Source organism: Bidens hawaiensis, unplaced genomic scaffold (genome assembly GCF_021521415.1).
Source record: "Bidens hawaiensis isolate Kalapana, Puna unplaced genomic scaffold, B.hawaiensis_p1.1 tig00029147_1, whole genome shotgun sequence".
In the NCBI taxonomy this organism is placed as follows: domain Eukaryota; kingdom Viridiplantae; phylum Streptophyta; class Magnoliopsida; order Asterales; family Asteraceae; genus Bidens; species Bidens hawaiensis.
In genome coordinates, this window is record NW_027494809.1 from 4145 (window position 1) to 18750 (window position 14606).

General features: G+C 34.5%; 3 pseudogenes; all 3 read right to left on the bottom strand.

Moving 5' to 3' along the window:
* Window positions 1-383: 383 nt before the first annotated feature.
* On the bottom strand, window positions 384-5256 carry LOC143578337 (germin-like protein 9-3; annotated as a pseudogene).
* Window positions 5257-6487: 1231 nt separating this feature from the next.
* On the bottom strand, window positions 6488-8335 carry LOC143578338 (peroxidase 60-like; annotated as a pseudogene).
* Window positions 8336-12156: 3821 nt separating this feature from the next.
* Window positions 12157-14376, bottom strand: LOC143578339 (peroxidase 60-like; annotated as a pseudogene).
* Window positions 14377-14606: the final 230 nt, after the last annotated feature.

The window sequence follows — 14606 nt, forward strand, 5'->3', positions numbered from 1 at the left end:
TCTTCAGTAGTATGTTATTCGAGACTGATTTGATGTAAAATCACGAACCTAATGAAACGTATGCAGGACAAGATAACATGTTTAGAGGATTGATTATCAGTCCTAATGTTATACGTTAGAGACTGAAATATTAAATTATTCGAGATTGATTTGCAGTCACTAAAGAATTGTATTAGGGACTGAAATGGGGTGGTACAAGGGACATATTGGGGACTGGATTTTTATCTATCTGAGACTGACTAATAGTCCTTGTTGGTGCCATATAACGGGGACTGATTTTTAGTAACTAAAACCACTATCTAGGACTAAGCATCCGTTACTGGCTAGGGACTGGCAAATCAGTCTCTAATAACCATCAAGTACTGATTGAGAAATATTAAAGACTAATTTTCCAGTCCTAGATGACAATCTTTTTTGTAGTGTAATTTCTTGGCGTCTGGTCCTTTCCAGCTTTCTTCATAGTCGGGTTCGTCTAGGCGTGAGTCTGCCTTTAGATTCGACCGCTGAGACTTATCTCCTGCTTTCCTGTTTTGCTTAGCAGGAGGTGTTTTGGCGAATGGTGTTTTCGCACGAGCCGGTGTTGAGTTTTCTTCAGATTCCTCTTCTTTGTTGCTACTAGAAGCTGTATCAAACAGTGATCTAGGTTTCACAACGGACGCCATTTTTTCTTGCACTTTGTCTCTTAGTTTTTGTTGTTCTGCCTCGAGCCACGCCATGATGTCTGGCGGCATGGTTGCCTTGGAACGTGTTTTTGTTTCTTGTTTATCCGTGACGGTAGGATGAACGGTGGAGGCATTTAGAAGACCTCCGCCCGTATCCTGTACGTCCAGATTTTCAATGTATCCTTATAGGTTGGCTTTTTGGCCAACCTCCTTCGGTGTAGTCTTGCCACTCATCTGAGTCAAGAAAGGAGTGAGCTACTGTTCTAGCTATATGCACGGATGGCGCCAATGAAGAAACACGAATCCACCCCTCAAGGTCTAACACGTTAGTCCGAGGGTAATTGTTAAGTATTCTACACGAGGGGTTATAAAACCTTCTTGGCGCAGACAAGTGTAACCTGCAAAACAGAACACCGTGAGCTCGTTACGAGGAATGGGGGGGATTCTCTCGTAACCACCCTCCGGCGTAAGAATCAGTACTTGATAGTACGAAGTAGTATAATTTGATAGTGATAGTAGGGGAAAGTATGTCCTTTACCATTTGGAGGTTTACTGGTATTTATAGCCGGAGGAGAGAGAGTGTGACCAACCACCTTGTCAGGTTTTCCACCAATAATATTCTCCATTAGTGCGGTCGTGGTGGTTGGTGGAAGTTGGTGGGCATCATGGCCTTTTGACAAGGACGTGGTTGTATTGTTTGTACCGTCCTTTATGTGTTGTCTAATCCCCATTGGTTTGGTGTTTATCCCTATGTGAGTTACCATCTTTTTGTCCCATGCTGGTGGGACCTTTGCATTACCATTCCCGAGGGTGTCAGGAAAAGTTATATTGGATTACACTCTTCGCGACATGCACTACACCCGGCGTTAGAGATTTCCTGGCGCCTAGTGTTCCGCCCAGCGTATGCAATTAGTGTCATACTTCGTCGCATGGTGGGTTTCATACCCTACATCTACACATATCAAATTTCAAACCTTATAAAAAAAAACTTCACAAAAGCTATCCCTCATACCCCGCTTCTTATATAAAGTAATATAAAAATAACAATGTTTGTATGTGTGGTCTCACTTCCTTCCGCCCAACTTGGTCCTTGGTTACGAACTTACTCCACAAACCTCCAAACTAGACCCACCCACAATGGGGGGAGTCCATGGAAGAGCAATACTAGTAATGATGCCTTGAGTTGGACCTTGATCGAACACCGTATTTTCGTTGGAGGTTCTCTAAACTCCCCCCCCCCTCCACGATTTCTTTCAAGCTTTCATTATATACATCAAATGTAATCACATTTTGATGTATTCGAAGTGAGATTAGTTTATCTAAGAAGGTATGCAAAGTTTTATATATTTTAGGTGTTGGTTCATTGCTAAAACAAGATCAAGATAAGATGCACACTTTAATAAATAAGGCCTAATTAGAAAAGATTAAATTGACGGGATGTGGAGCAATGCAACTGACAATTAGTTTTGGAATAAAAACTGCTTTAGAGCCGCTATCACTTTTAGGACAACCTAATTAGAAAAGATTAAATTGACGGGATCTGAAGCAATGCAACTGACAATTAGTTTTGGAATAAAAACTGCTTTAGAGCCGCTATCACTTTTAGGACAGCCTAATTTATCGGGTGACTCTGACAATTAGTTTTGAAATGGTGACCCGTCGATTCAATAACGAGTTTAGGAGGAGAATAGTTCAATTGGTTGTCTAGTCACTTGTCAGGTAATCTGGAAAGCTTGAAAAAAAAATTTCCAACAAGAAAACGACTACAAGGCTATTAGAAGAGATCAAAGTTACGGGGTTTCTTTGGGCAAAGAATAGAGCAAACATTCACACTTTGGAGTGAACACGTTGGTGTAATTTCAAATTATAATAACATTAGTTGTCTATTTCTGGGTGCACTCCTTCTCTCTAGCTTATTGCCATATATGTTGTTTTAATTTTCTTTTAACTAGGTCGTTAAGAAAAGTAGGCACAAATATAGTACTTATCAATAATTGCAATTGAGCTTTGTTGGGATATGGATGCCGTGTTCAACGGTTAATTGACAATCTATATTATCAATAATTGCAATTGAGCTTTGTTGGGATATGGATGCCGTGTTCAACGGTTAATTGACAATCAATTAACAATAATAACAACATAAATAGTAAAGAACACAAACATAGTCGAATCCAATCAAATATGATATATTCATAGTGATTTGATGCTAGTCTTTTTTTTATTAGTTTTGATAGTCTTAAGAAATGTTGTATAAGATTGCTTGTCTTCTTGTAGTTGGATCTTCAAGTTTTTGAAATGCTTCAGTTATTTCACAATCGACACTTGTGTCTTTAGTCTTTTTTCGTAATAAGAATCATCACTTTGTATGATCTTTATCAGCTCTTTGTTCAGTGAAGTAAATATATCAGTTGTATGATTTTGACAATCATTAGCTCTATTTAACTCAACAAGCTCGATATCCTTTCCCACTTGTTTTTCCCAACACTAGCAATTGCCCATGATTTTGATGCCATGTAATACTACGGGGCAAGGGATAAGTAGTTAAGTAGAAATCAATGCTACTTCCTTCTTTGGATGCAACATAAACACAAAAGGTTGAGCTTGGATCGAAAAAGTTGGTGCAAGTTCTATGTTATTAATTTTCCTTTTTAATTGTGGTTTTGTTGTTAATTTGTTTTGTTTTTGTGTGTTTATTGGCACTTCTCTCAAGTTCTATCTTGTTTGTTTTTCATGTTTTGATTTTAATATATTTGGCCTTAATAATAATAATAATAATAAAAACTTTCCCAAATTAAGTAAATCTGAAATTTCATTCATTCCATGGACTTAGTTTTAAATTAACCCAAAGTTCATACTTTAGCATATGGCACAATTAATCCACTTTCAACATACAATGCATGATCCATACCACCATGATAGTATGATACATTCAACGTATATATAATTACTATCATTCTTTGTAGTTTTTAATGAACTATATTTACCAATGACCACTAACCTAGCTTTCTTAAGTGGACAAAGCACATATATATTAGAGTTGACTTGACAAAGACGTTCTTTTTGTTGTATACCAAGTTTTCTATAAACAAGTTGTTAAATATCCCAAACCAAATGAGACCTCTGTTTTTCAAAGCATGTGATTAACAATACTTAAATATTCTCACTTACATATGTCAAAAATCCATTCTAAATTGACCCATGATCCATATATCTCTTACCAACTTAGAGTTTGTACTGGAGTTGAAACAACCTAATACATTTTTCTACAAAACATTAATATGAAAATCAAGACAAAACTTTAAGATCAACATTTAAATTTTTAGCCAAATTGGATGGTAACTCCAAAACTCCGATTTTTGGCTTATAATAATCTTAAATATTAACTTGTTTAGAAGCATTAATATGCATACGGATCGTATATGCCACTTATAGACAGAGATGCTACGTTGAACTAAGTTGCTACGGACCTTTAGTAATCAAGTTGCTATCGGGTATTAGCAACTTACTATACCACTTATTCATAGTAACTTTTTAAGATCATTTTTCACGCAACTTTTTAACCATCAAGGTTGATCCAATGCATTTCCAATAAATCCTCTTTAGTGTTTCGTAAACCTTTTTCTCAAACCATGTGTCGGTTCCAACCGTATACTAGGCCAAACTAGTTATACCATTCCTAAACCTACATGTCGATTCCTAACTAGTATGTACCGGTTCTAGGTCTTAGAACCGGTTTTGATTTGCACCTCTATATAAAATAAGAATTTAATAAAACATTTTATTATTATTATTATTAAACAAACATTAACAGCAATAAACTAACAAATGAAGAAACATAAATATCAAATTAATAAGAGTTAAAATAAAGTAAAAAAATAAAAGTAGTCCAATGCAAATCTTTTGGTTTAAACCTTGCTTCCAAGACCAGCTTAAGCTTCCTAATTGTAGCCACATCCGTTCTAAACGACTTAGCAAGAACCACATCTTCAATATTCGTACCAAACAAAGTTACGGGTACCGAAACCGTAGAAGCACTCGCACTACCGAATGCCGCAACAGCCACCGCGGGTTCCTTACTATCCGCATTATACTGATAATGAACAAGTCCTTTAGGAAAAATAAACATATCTCCGGTTTCTAGGGTTTGAGTGTACAACTTGTTGGTCGAGTCAACAAACCCGACCTCAAATCTCCACCCAACACAAAAAATAGGCTGTGGCACGAGGTCGTGCGTGTGGTGCACTGACCCCACCAGGGCCTAGGCATAAAAGAGAAAGTGAAATGCTTTGACCATTTAAAGCGGGGAATTCTGCCATGCTGGCTAGCATTGATTTAGTCTCGGTTAAATTTGGACCGTGAAAGAAAGTTTGGAATTTGGTGTAAGTGAAGAAATTCCCGTCTATGACGGTCATGTTAGAGGGGACAATGTAGTCGAAGAGTGTGTCCGGATCGCTGGCTTGAACAAGCCCAACAAATGCGACCGCGACACAAACCGAAAATATAACTTGTGTTGACATAGTTTATGATACAAGTTTGTTATGTCTTTTTCAGTTTGGAAATATTGTTTAGATGAAATTGTTGGAGTATTAATAGGAAGGAAGAAAGTTGACAAGTCTAATAAATAATTAAACCTCAAAGTTACCGAATTAACAAGAACCGAATACAACCATATATGGGATTTAACGACCAGTCTGGCTTTACTCGATGAATGATGAAAACTGTTAGACGATTTAATGTTTTTAATATTGAAGTTGATGTGAAAACAAAAATAGGTGATAATGAATGCTTTTACGGTTAAATACATTAACATAACATAAACTATTCATTTTCAATTTTGGGAAAAAACATAAGAAAATAGGTGAAATTCAATAGTATTCATCTCTTGTAAATTACAAAAATAAAAACAATATGAAAATATTTTGTTTATACATGTAACGTACATATATTTAGGTTACATAGGCATAGGTAAACAATAAATATTAACATAGAACATATACATAAATTTGTTTGAAGAAAAATTTTTTTAATACATAACCCACATTTGTATGTACTAAATACGGATTTTAAATAAAAAGAATATTGGACTTTAATAATCCCTATTAAATGGCATTAGCTGATAATAATCTCTATTCGTTTTATCGCCGCTGGCGGTCCCAAATTCAAAAAAGTTGGCCCCCAATGGTCCGCTGTTAAAAATGACTTAACGCCGTTATAGTTTTTCCAGAATTTCAAACCAATGTTTTAGGGCTTTTGATCGTTAGGAAGATACGAGTCGATTGATGTAAAACTTAGCTCGAAACAATGATCCAAACGACTTGATTTTGGTTAATTGTAAGTTCAAACACCCGAATTGAAGCATTGTTTTGTCATTTTGAAGCACTATTTCAAACTAAATTTTACACCAATCGAATCGTATCCTCCTAACGATCAAAAGCCCTAAAAATTGGTTTGAAATTCAGAAAAAACTATAACGCCGTTAAGTCAAATTTAACGAGGGACCATTGGGGGCAACTTTTTTGAATTTGAGTCCACCAGTGGCGATAAAACGAATAGGGATTTTTATCGGCCATACCATTTAATATGGATTATTAAAATCCAATATTCCTAAATAAAACTTATTAATAAAAAAAAAGTAAATGATTTAACCAAATCATCAAGAACGACTCTTCATTGTCAAAGTTCAAACCTTACAAAAGCTTACAAAGTACATTTCATTAGAAAAAAATAAATTATTTGAAAATGTGTCAACAAAGTGACAACACTTCACACCCTCACGTAAAAATGGCATAAAATATTAATAACCCAAATTAATCATTTTTTTTCAATCAATTAATTAGAGAAGTCAAAGTATTAGCTTAGGGTTAATTGCTCGGCATGATTTCCTAATCTCCCCTTGTGTCCCTGTGAGCACTTGGATCGCACCCATCTTAACCATGGCTTGACCAAACTTCGTGTTAAAATCGTAAGAACGTGCGATGGCTGCAACCGTGTTCTTGCTCAAGTCGTCTAATGCTAATTCTTGATCAAATTGAAGAACTCCCCTATGCAACATAATCTGACTATAGAAAGATTTGTCCACAATTGAAGAGCTAAAAGGGTTTTGATCCAAGTTTGCAGTGCGAAACAGTTGCATTCTTAGCACATGTAAGTCTAAGCCATATTAGTAGGCCTAAGTCCATTGTCGGGTCTGGTTTCCCGATGTTCTGAAAGTTGAAAAGACGATTTGAATAAAAAACAATGCGCGACTCCAATAGAATGACCGCCTATATAGAAAACAAACGATAACAAAATATTATGTACAAACAACGGCGATAAGTTCATCTATCTATCTATAAATAAGTCAACTTAAATTGTGTTTCATCTCAAACGAGTCAACAAAAGTTATTGAGTCATTTAACACCTTCTACATCTTTTTATTGAAAATGTTATTTTTTCTTCATTGTAATTATATTGTTTTTTCATTATAAATAACTTTTTAGGTATTAAATAATATAAAATCAGATAACAAAGTGTTTTAGGTCAGCCAAACCGATATCTTAATTAACCTATTTTGACATGTCTTAGTTTATAATATGTTTCTACTCGATCATGTTTTGACTTTTGATAAGCTATTCAACTCATCCAACCCGTCTATACTATCACCGATCTAGCAAATACTATTGATGAATACTTGTTTAATTACCAAGAAGATAGATCTTGTTAGTGGCGTTGAGTCCTTTTTTAGCGAACGCTTGAATCGCACTTGCCACGGATATAGAAGGAGCTGGGAGGACGCTAGTATTTTGGGCAAAAGACACAAGTCCATCCCTTCTTCCTGTTTGGACATTGTAATTACCTCCACCAGTCTACATTTACAGCATGTTTTTGCATAGTTAGCAAACTGACATAATTGATGCAAATTATAAAGTATAATGGAATGATATTTTTGGGATTAGCAGGTAGTTTAGGATTCGTCTTAGTATGTATTTCTAAAAGTTTATTTTGAAAGTTACTGTACTTCTAGGGGATTCGCTACCCCTACAAGTGGACCCATAAATTTACTTGTGTGACAAGCAAATTCCATAGAATTTAATGAAAAGTTTCATGTTAGCTTAGGACAGGTTAACTAGCTAGGTTTCAAGAAAAACTCTATAGAATTCACTTGTCACCAAGTACTAAATTAATTCGCTTCAAAAAAAGGTAAACTTGCATGAGTTCACTTGTAGTGGTAGCGAACTTTCTACAAATACACAAATTTTTAAATAATATATGCCTAAAAGTACTTACAAAAAACACAACTTCTCTTGTAGCCATAGTGATTATATCAGCACAAGAAACCACTACTGGGCACACCTTCTCAACCGCGGCTTTTGCAGCATCAATCACATCATAACCTCTAACGCTTAAATTCGGCGGTGCAGTTTTCTCGGTGTTGGGTCCATCTAGTAGAATCGACGCGTCACACCCCTTTTAATCCATGCAAAATTTAAAAATATTAAGTTAGTGTTTTCTAAAATACATTTTACATGCATGCATGCATGAAAATAGAATTTATATTAGTTACTTACATTAACAAAGCAATCATGGAACTGCATACGAATTAGAGCAGGAGCGATCGTTCGGTCTCTAAGGAACATGGAGTAAACCGTGTTTCTAACAATGGATCCAACATCGGACGTCTTACACTTGCCGTGATAGAAGTTTTATAACAATCGCGGGCCCGGTTAAATTATTGGAGATTTTGTTTATTCTTTGAGTAACTTATTTTAGTTACTTTTAAAATGTTTTACATTTAATGGATTTTGCTATTGAGTTATCAAAATAGTTTTTACATAACTGTTAATTTTTTATTTTGCTACAAATTTTATTTAATTAGTTTTAGATATTGATTTGTTGATTTCCCTACGGATTTCACTAAATTAGTTTTATTTTTATAATTTATGTATTATTCCATTTTTGTTTTTCAAATACACATATTGAAAATCAGATATTATGATGCTTGCAGTTGGTTGGTGAGACACATATATTGAAAAATTACGCAAATTCCCGAGGTCTCTTTATAGGGTTTTGTTGTTAAGTAATTAAAGTTGGTTGGTGAGACACATGTGATGCTTTTAAAAGTAAACTTCAAGAGCAGTAACAGTCCTCAGTTCTGTGGCCAATGCATACAGTTTACCAAAATGGATAGAGTTATTATGACAATTAGCCATAGCATGCACACATGCATAGAAGAGAATCACATAACTCACACCGGCCCACCAATCTTTCTTTTGATGTCACGTTATTTTACCTATGGTTGTCATGTACTTTTATGCATGAAAATGGATTTTATTGGCGAATTTAGATGTAAATATCCTTTCATATATAGTTTTGGATGCATAATAGCTATATTTATATAATTAAAATTTATGGGTTTTGGTTGAATGTGCTTAAAATGAAGTAAAATTTGATAAGATGATATTGCTTAGAAATAATGACACTAAGTGTACTCGTGACGCATGCGGGTACCCTTGGGTGGGGTTTGTCGCTCGGATACACCGATGCCAGAAATTTGGATTGGGCTCATCAAAATATGTTTTACCTATTAGATATGCACTCAATTTTAACCATTTTTATTCAACGAAACTCAAAACACTTCTCTCGAATTTCTACATGCACACAAACAAGAGAGAATTTTGTTCATTAATTCACCCTTACGATAATATATTCTCTACGATCTTGACAAACAACCCGAAGAAGAAGACGCGACAACATAAAAAGAAAAAAGATACGTGGCTAACTAAATTAATGAGGGTATAGTCTATCAACCAAATTAGTCCGATCACTTCCTAAATGTTTTTTTTTTCGAACGGTGACTTTCACTATTAAGCTAGCACTGCACGACTAAGTCGCGCCCCACCACCCCACTCTACCCAGCTATGTTGACATGTTCGGGATCCACGCTGGCATCCAAGTTTGGCTTGGTGTTCCTGGTAAAACCCAGTTTGCCCACCCTGCCCGAAGGCACGACAGGTTTTTAATGTTCTGGAAAAATCCGGTCGGAATCAGGATTCGAACCCGGGACACCCAGACTTCCTAAATGTTTTTAGACTTGAAATTTATATGGAGAGTCATCAAATCATTTTCGTAAATTTCTAAACTAACTAATCTGACTGGGATCAAAAGGCATTTGGTTCAATATTAATAATTAGTGTGTTATATATTGACTTGTCATGGGCAATACTCAATAGTATAGTAGTATCATCAAACATCAGGAGTAGATAATTATTTATCGTTAAAAGAAGTCAATTGGATGCGGTTGAGTTAGTGGCTCAAATCAATGTTCTAAAAGTCGCTAGGCGGTCTCTAGGCGGCCGACTCCTTTGGAGGGAGTACTCGGAGTACTCGGGGAGTAATCGAAGAGTACTCGGACATGGTAAATATAAAGAAAATTAATATTTGGTTATTATATATATGTTAAACATCATAAGTTTACTAATATTTATAACAAAATAGGTGAATATCAATATAAATAAAAGAAATACATTTTTAAATATAAAATAATCTAAAAATTACTAATCATTAATTAAGAAACTGATATTTATTCTTTAATATTATTGAAATAACAATTATGTTTTATATTTTTTAGTCAAAATCGGTCCAAGTTCACCGATAAGATGTAATTTTGGCTGAGGTTGACCACATTTGACCGATTCTTAGTAACTAGGCGGATTTACAGAAACTCGCATCGGTGACATACCTTGTAGCGAGTATTCAGAGAGTACCCGGCCTTGTAATCCTACTTTTACAACATTTGCTCAAATCAACTCTTAGTGCTTTGACTAATAATATATCAAGTAGTAACTTGAACAAGATATGAAATATAACAACTTAAGGAACATTAATATAAAAAGGATTTATAATACATGGGTGTAAGCTCTCAACATAGAGTACGTTTGGCTTAAACTTCCATGAATTTCACTTGAATTTTAAATGTCACACTTTTTCCAAATAATAATTAAAGTTGGTCAAACTTGATGCTTTTAAAAGTAAACTGCGAGAGCATGTGGCCATTGCTTACACTTTCCAAAAATGGATATTATGACAATAAGCCATAGCATGCAGACCTCTGTTGAGGATCACATGCATATGCATATAAGAGAATCACATGAGGGTATAGTGCAATTTGAATAACATAAGGTCGGGTCGGGTCGGGTCGGGCAAACCATCTTTTCTTACTTCCCTATATAAACAGGCAAAGGTGGTATAATCATCCACAATTCACAGTTCACACTTCACACACACACAGTAAATTTAGTTCACACAACACAACAACAAATAATGCTTCATAATCTTTAATCTTCATCTAATTTTCTCACTTTTTATTATTTTTGGGAGGGTCAGTATGACCGCCGCGAAGTCCCTTAACCTATACATAATCTTCGTGTCAGCGGATGGGCTCTTGATCAAGGATACTCTTGACTGGATCTTCTTGGGCTCATTTATCGTCTTCATTTGTTCATTTCACTGGTGTGGTGAGCTTCTACTTAAAGGTGGCAGCTACACTGCATGTGCAACTTTTGTTGGCTTTGTGATAGGCACAATTCACAACTCTCTCTCTCTCTCACATAAATTCAGTTCACACAAAACACAACACACTGAAGGTTGTGTTTGATTGATCTGTGTGTTTGTGTCTTATTCTGCATGTTTGAAGTTCGATCAAGAACCTTTAGTTTAATTATCATGTAATAATTTAGGGTGTGATGGTGTGCTGTTTCTCTTTGAAGTTCGAGAACCTTTAATTTAATTATCATGTAATAATTTAGGGTGTGATGTTGTGCTATTTCTCTTTTAAGTTCGAGAACCTTTAGTTTAATTATCATGTAATAATTTATGGTGTGATGTTGTGCTATTTCTCTTTTAAGTTCGAGAATCTTTAGTTTAATTATCATGTAATAATTTAGGGTGTGATGTTGTGCTATTTCTCTTTTAAGTTTGAGAACCTTTAGTTTAATTATCATGTAATAATTTATGGTGTGATGTTGTGCTATTTCTCTTTTAAGTTCGAGAACCTTTAGTTTAATTATCATGTAATAATTTATGGTGTGATGTTGTGCTATTTCTCTTTTAAGTTCAAGAACCTTTAGTTTAATTATCATGTAATAATTTAGGGTGTGATGTTGTGCTATTTCTCTTCTAAGTTCGAGAACCTTTAGTTTAATTATCATGTAATAATTTATGGTGTGATGTTGTGTTATTTCTTCTTTGAAGTTCCTGAAGTACCTTAACTATTTTATGTAATAATTAATGATGTGATCGATGTTTTATTTATTTATTATTATTATTATTATTATTATTATTATTATTATTATTATTATTATTATTATTAAGAAACTAAGAATTATTTAAAATACTTACCATTGATTAAAAAAAGGTTATATGATGTTATTAAATCATCAAGAACAACTCTTCATTGTCAAATTTCAAACCTTACAAACAAAACTGCAACAAGTACATTTTACCGAATAAAAATAAATAAATTATTTGTAATGTGTCAACAAATTGACAACACTTCACACCATCGAATAAAAATGACATAAGAAAATTAAGAAATAAACCCAAATGGCCAAATTAATACTTTTTTAATCAATTAATTAAAGAAGTCAAAGTAATTAGCTTAGGGTTAATTGCCCGGCATGACTTCCTAGCTCCCCTTGTGTCCCTGTGAGCACTTGGATCGCACCCATCTTAACCATGGCTTGACCAAACTTGGTGTTAAAATCATAAGAGCGTGCGATGGCTGCAACCGTGTTCTTGCTCAAATCGTCTAATGCTAATTCTTGATCAAATTGAAGAACTCCCCTATGCTACATAATCTGACTAGAGAAAGATTTGTCCACAATTGAAGAGCTAAAAGGGTTTTGATCCAAGTTTGCGGTGCGATCAACGGTTGCATATTTAGCACATGTAAGTCTAAGCCATATTAGTAGGCCTAAGTCCATTGTCGGGTCTGGTTTCCCAGTGTTCTAGAAGTTGTAAAGACGATCTTTAAATAAAGAACAGTGAGCGACTCCGATCTGAGTGACCGCCTATATAGAAAACAAACGTTAACAAAATATTATGTGGAAACAAAGGCGACGACGTTAATCTCTTTATTAATAAATAAGTCAACTTTAATTGTGTTTCATCTCAAACGAGTCAAGAAAAGTTATTGAGTCATTAACAACCTTCTGCGTCTTTTAATTAAAATTTTATTTTATTTTTTCATTGTAATTATATTGTTTATTCATTGTAAATAACTTTTAGGGTATTTAAATAATATAAAATTAGATAATAAAGTGTTTTAGGTCAGCCAAACCGACGTCCCACTTATTTTGACACGTCTTAGTTTATTTTATATTTCTATTTGACCATGTAATTTTGACAAGGTATTCAGCTCATCCAACCCGTTTATACTATCACCGATCTAGCAATAACTATTGATGAATTCCTGTTTAATTACCAAGAAGATAGATCATGTCGGTGGCGTTGAGTCCTTTTTAGCGAACCCTTGAATCACACTTGCCACGGATATAGAAGGAGCTGGGAGGACGCTAGTATTTTGGGCAAAAGACACAAGTCCATCCCTTCTTCCTGTTTGGACATTGTAATTACCTCCACCAGTCTACATTTACAACATGATTTTGCATAGTGATTCAAACTGACATAATTAATAAATCAAACCAAAGGTTCAAGAACCATGTTCTTTCAATATAAACTTTATCAAAAACTGAATAATACATAACGTTCAACCCTAACTTATACTAAAATAAAATGAGATAAAATTGAAAACAAGATAAACACAAAATATTAAAAGATAATAAAAATCATAATTTAATTAAGAGATAGTTCTGCATCAGTTTGTTTTGGAAGTTATTATACTTCTTGGGGTTCGCTACCCCTACAAGTGTCGTGTGGCAAGCAAATTCCATAGAGTTTAATGAAAAGTTGCGTTTAAGCTTACGACGGGTTAATTAACTAGGTTACATGAAAAACTCTATGGAATTCATTTGTCACCAAGTGCTAAGTTCGCTTAAAAAAAATTATCAACTTGCACGAGTCAGCTTGCCGTGGTAGCGTGATGCCTACAAATACAAGAAATTTAAACAATGTCTAAAAATACTTACAAAGAACACAACGTCTCGTGTAGCCATAGTGATTATATCAGCACAAGAAACCACTCCTGGGCACACCTTCTCAACCGCGGCTTTTGCAGCATCAATCACATCATAACCTCTAACGCTTAAATTCGGCGGTGCAGTTTCTCAGTGTTCGGTCCATCTAGTAGAATCGACGCATCACACCCCTTTTGATCCATGCAAAATTTAAAAATAATAAGTTAGTGTTTTCTAAAATATTTTTAACATGCATGCATGCATGCATGAAAATGAAATATATATATTAATTACTTACATTTACAAAGCAATCATGGAATTGCATGCGAATTAAAGCTGGGGCGATCATTCGGTCTCTAAGGAACATGGAGTAAACCTTGTTTCTAACGATGGATTCAACGTCGGATGTCTTTCACTTGCCGTAATAGAACCCATACTGAAGACCATTATTATAGCCAGTGGCACCATAGCAATGACCAACAAGGTTCAAGAAGATGACTCCAATTGCAAATGCAACTGCTTTAGTGTTTGTCATAGCCATTTTATTAATTAAACAAACTGTTAATCAAATTGGAGTGAATATGAAGTAGAAATAATAGGTATTTATAAGGAGATTATTGCTTGATGAAATATGGCTTTCACGTTGTGCATATTGATAATGAGAGACGTGTACACACATCTATGACTTTCACTAACATTTTTATAATCATTTTTGCATACCAATCTCTTAGAATAATATATTTCATTTGAAGGACTACAATTTTTTTTATTTCACTCATAACTTATTATTACTTATATGCGATATTTTATTATTAATTATTAACTTGGTTGG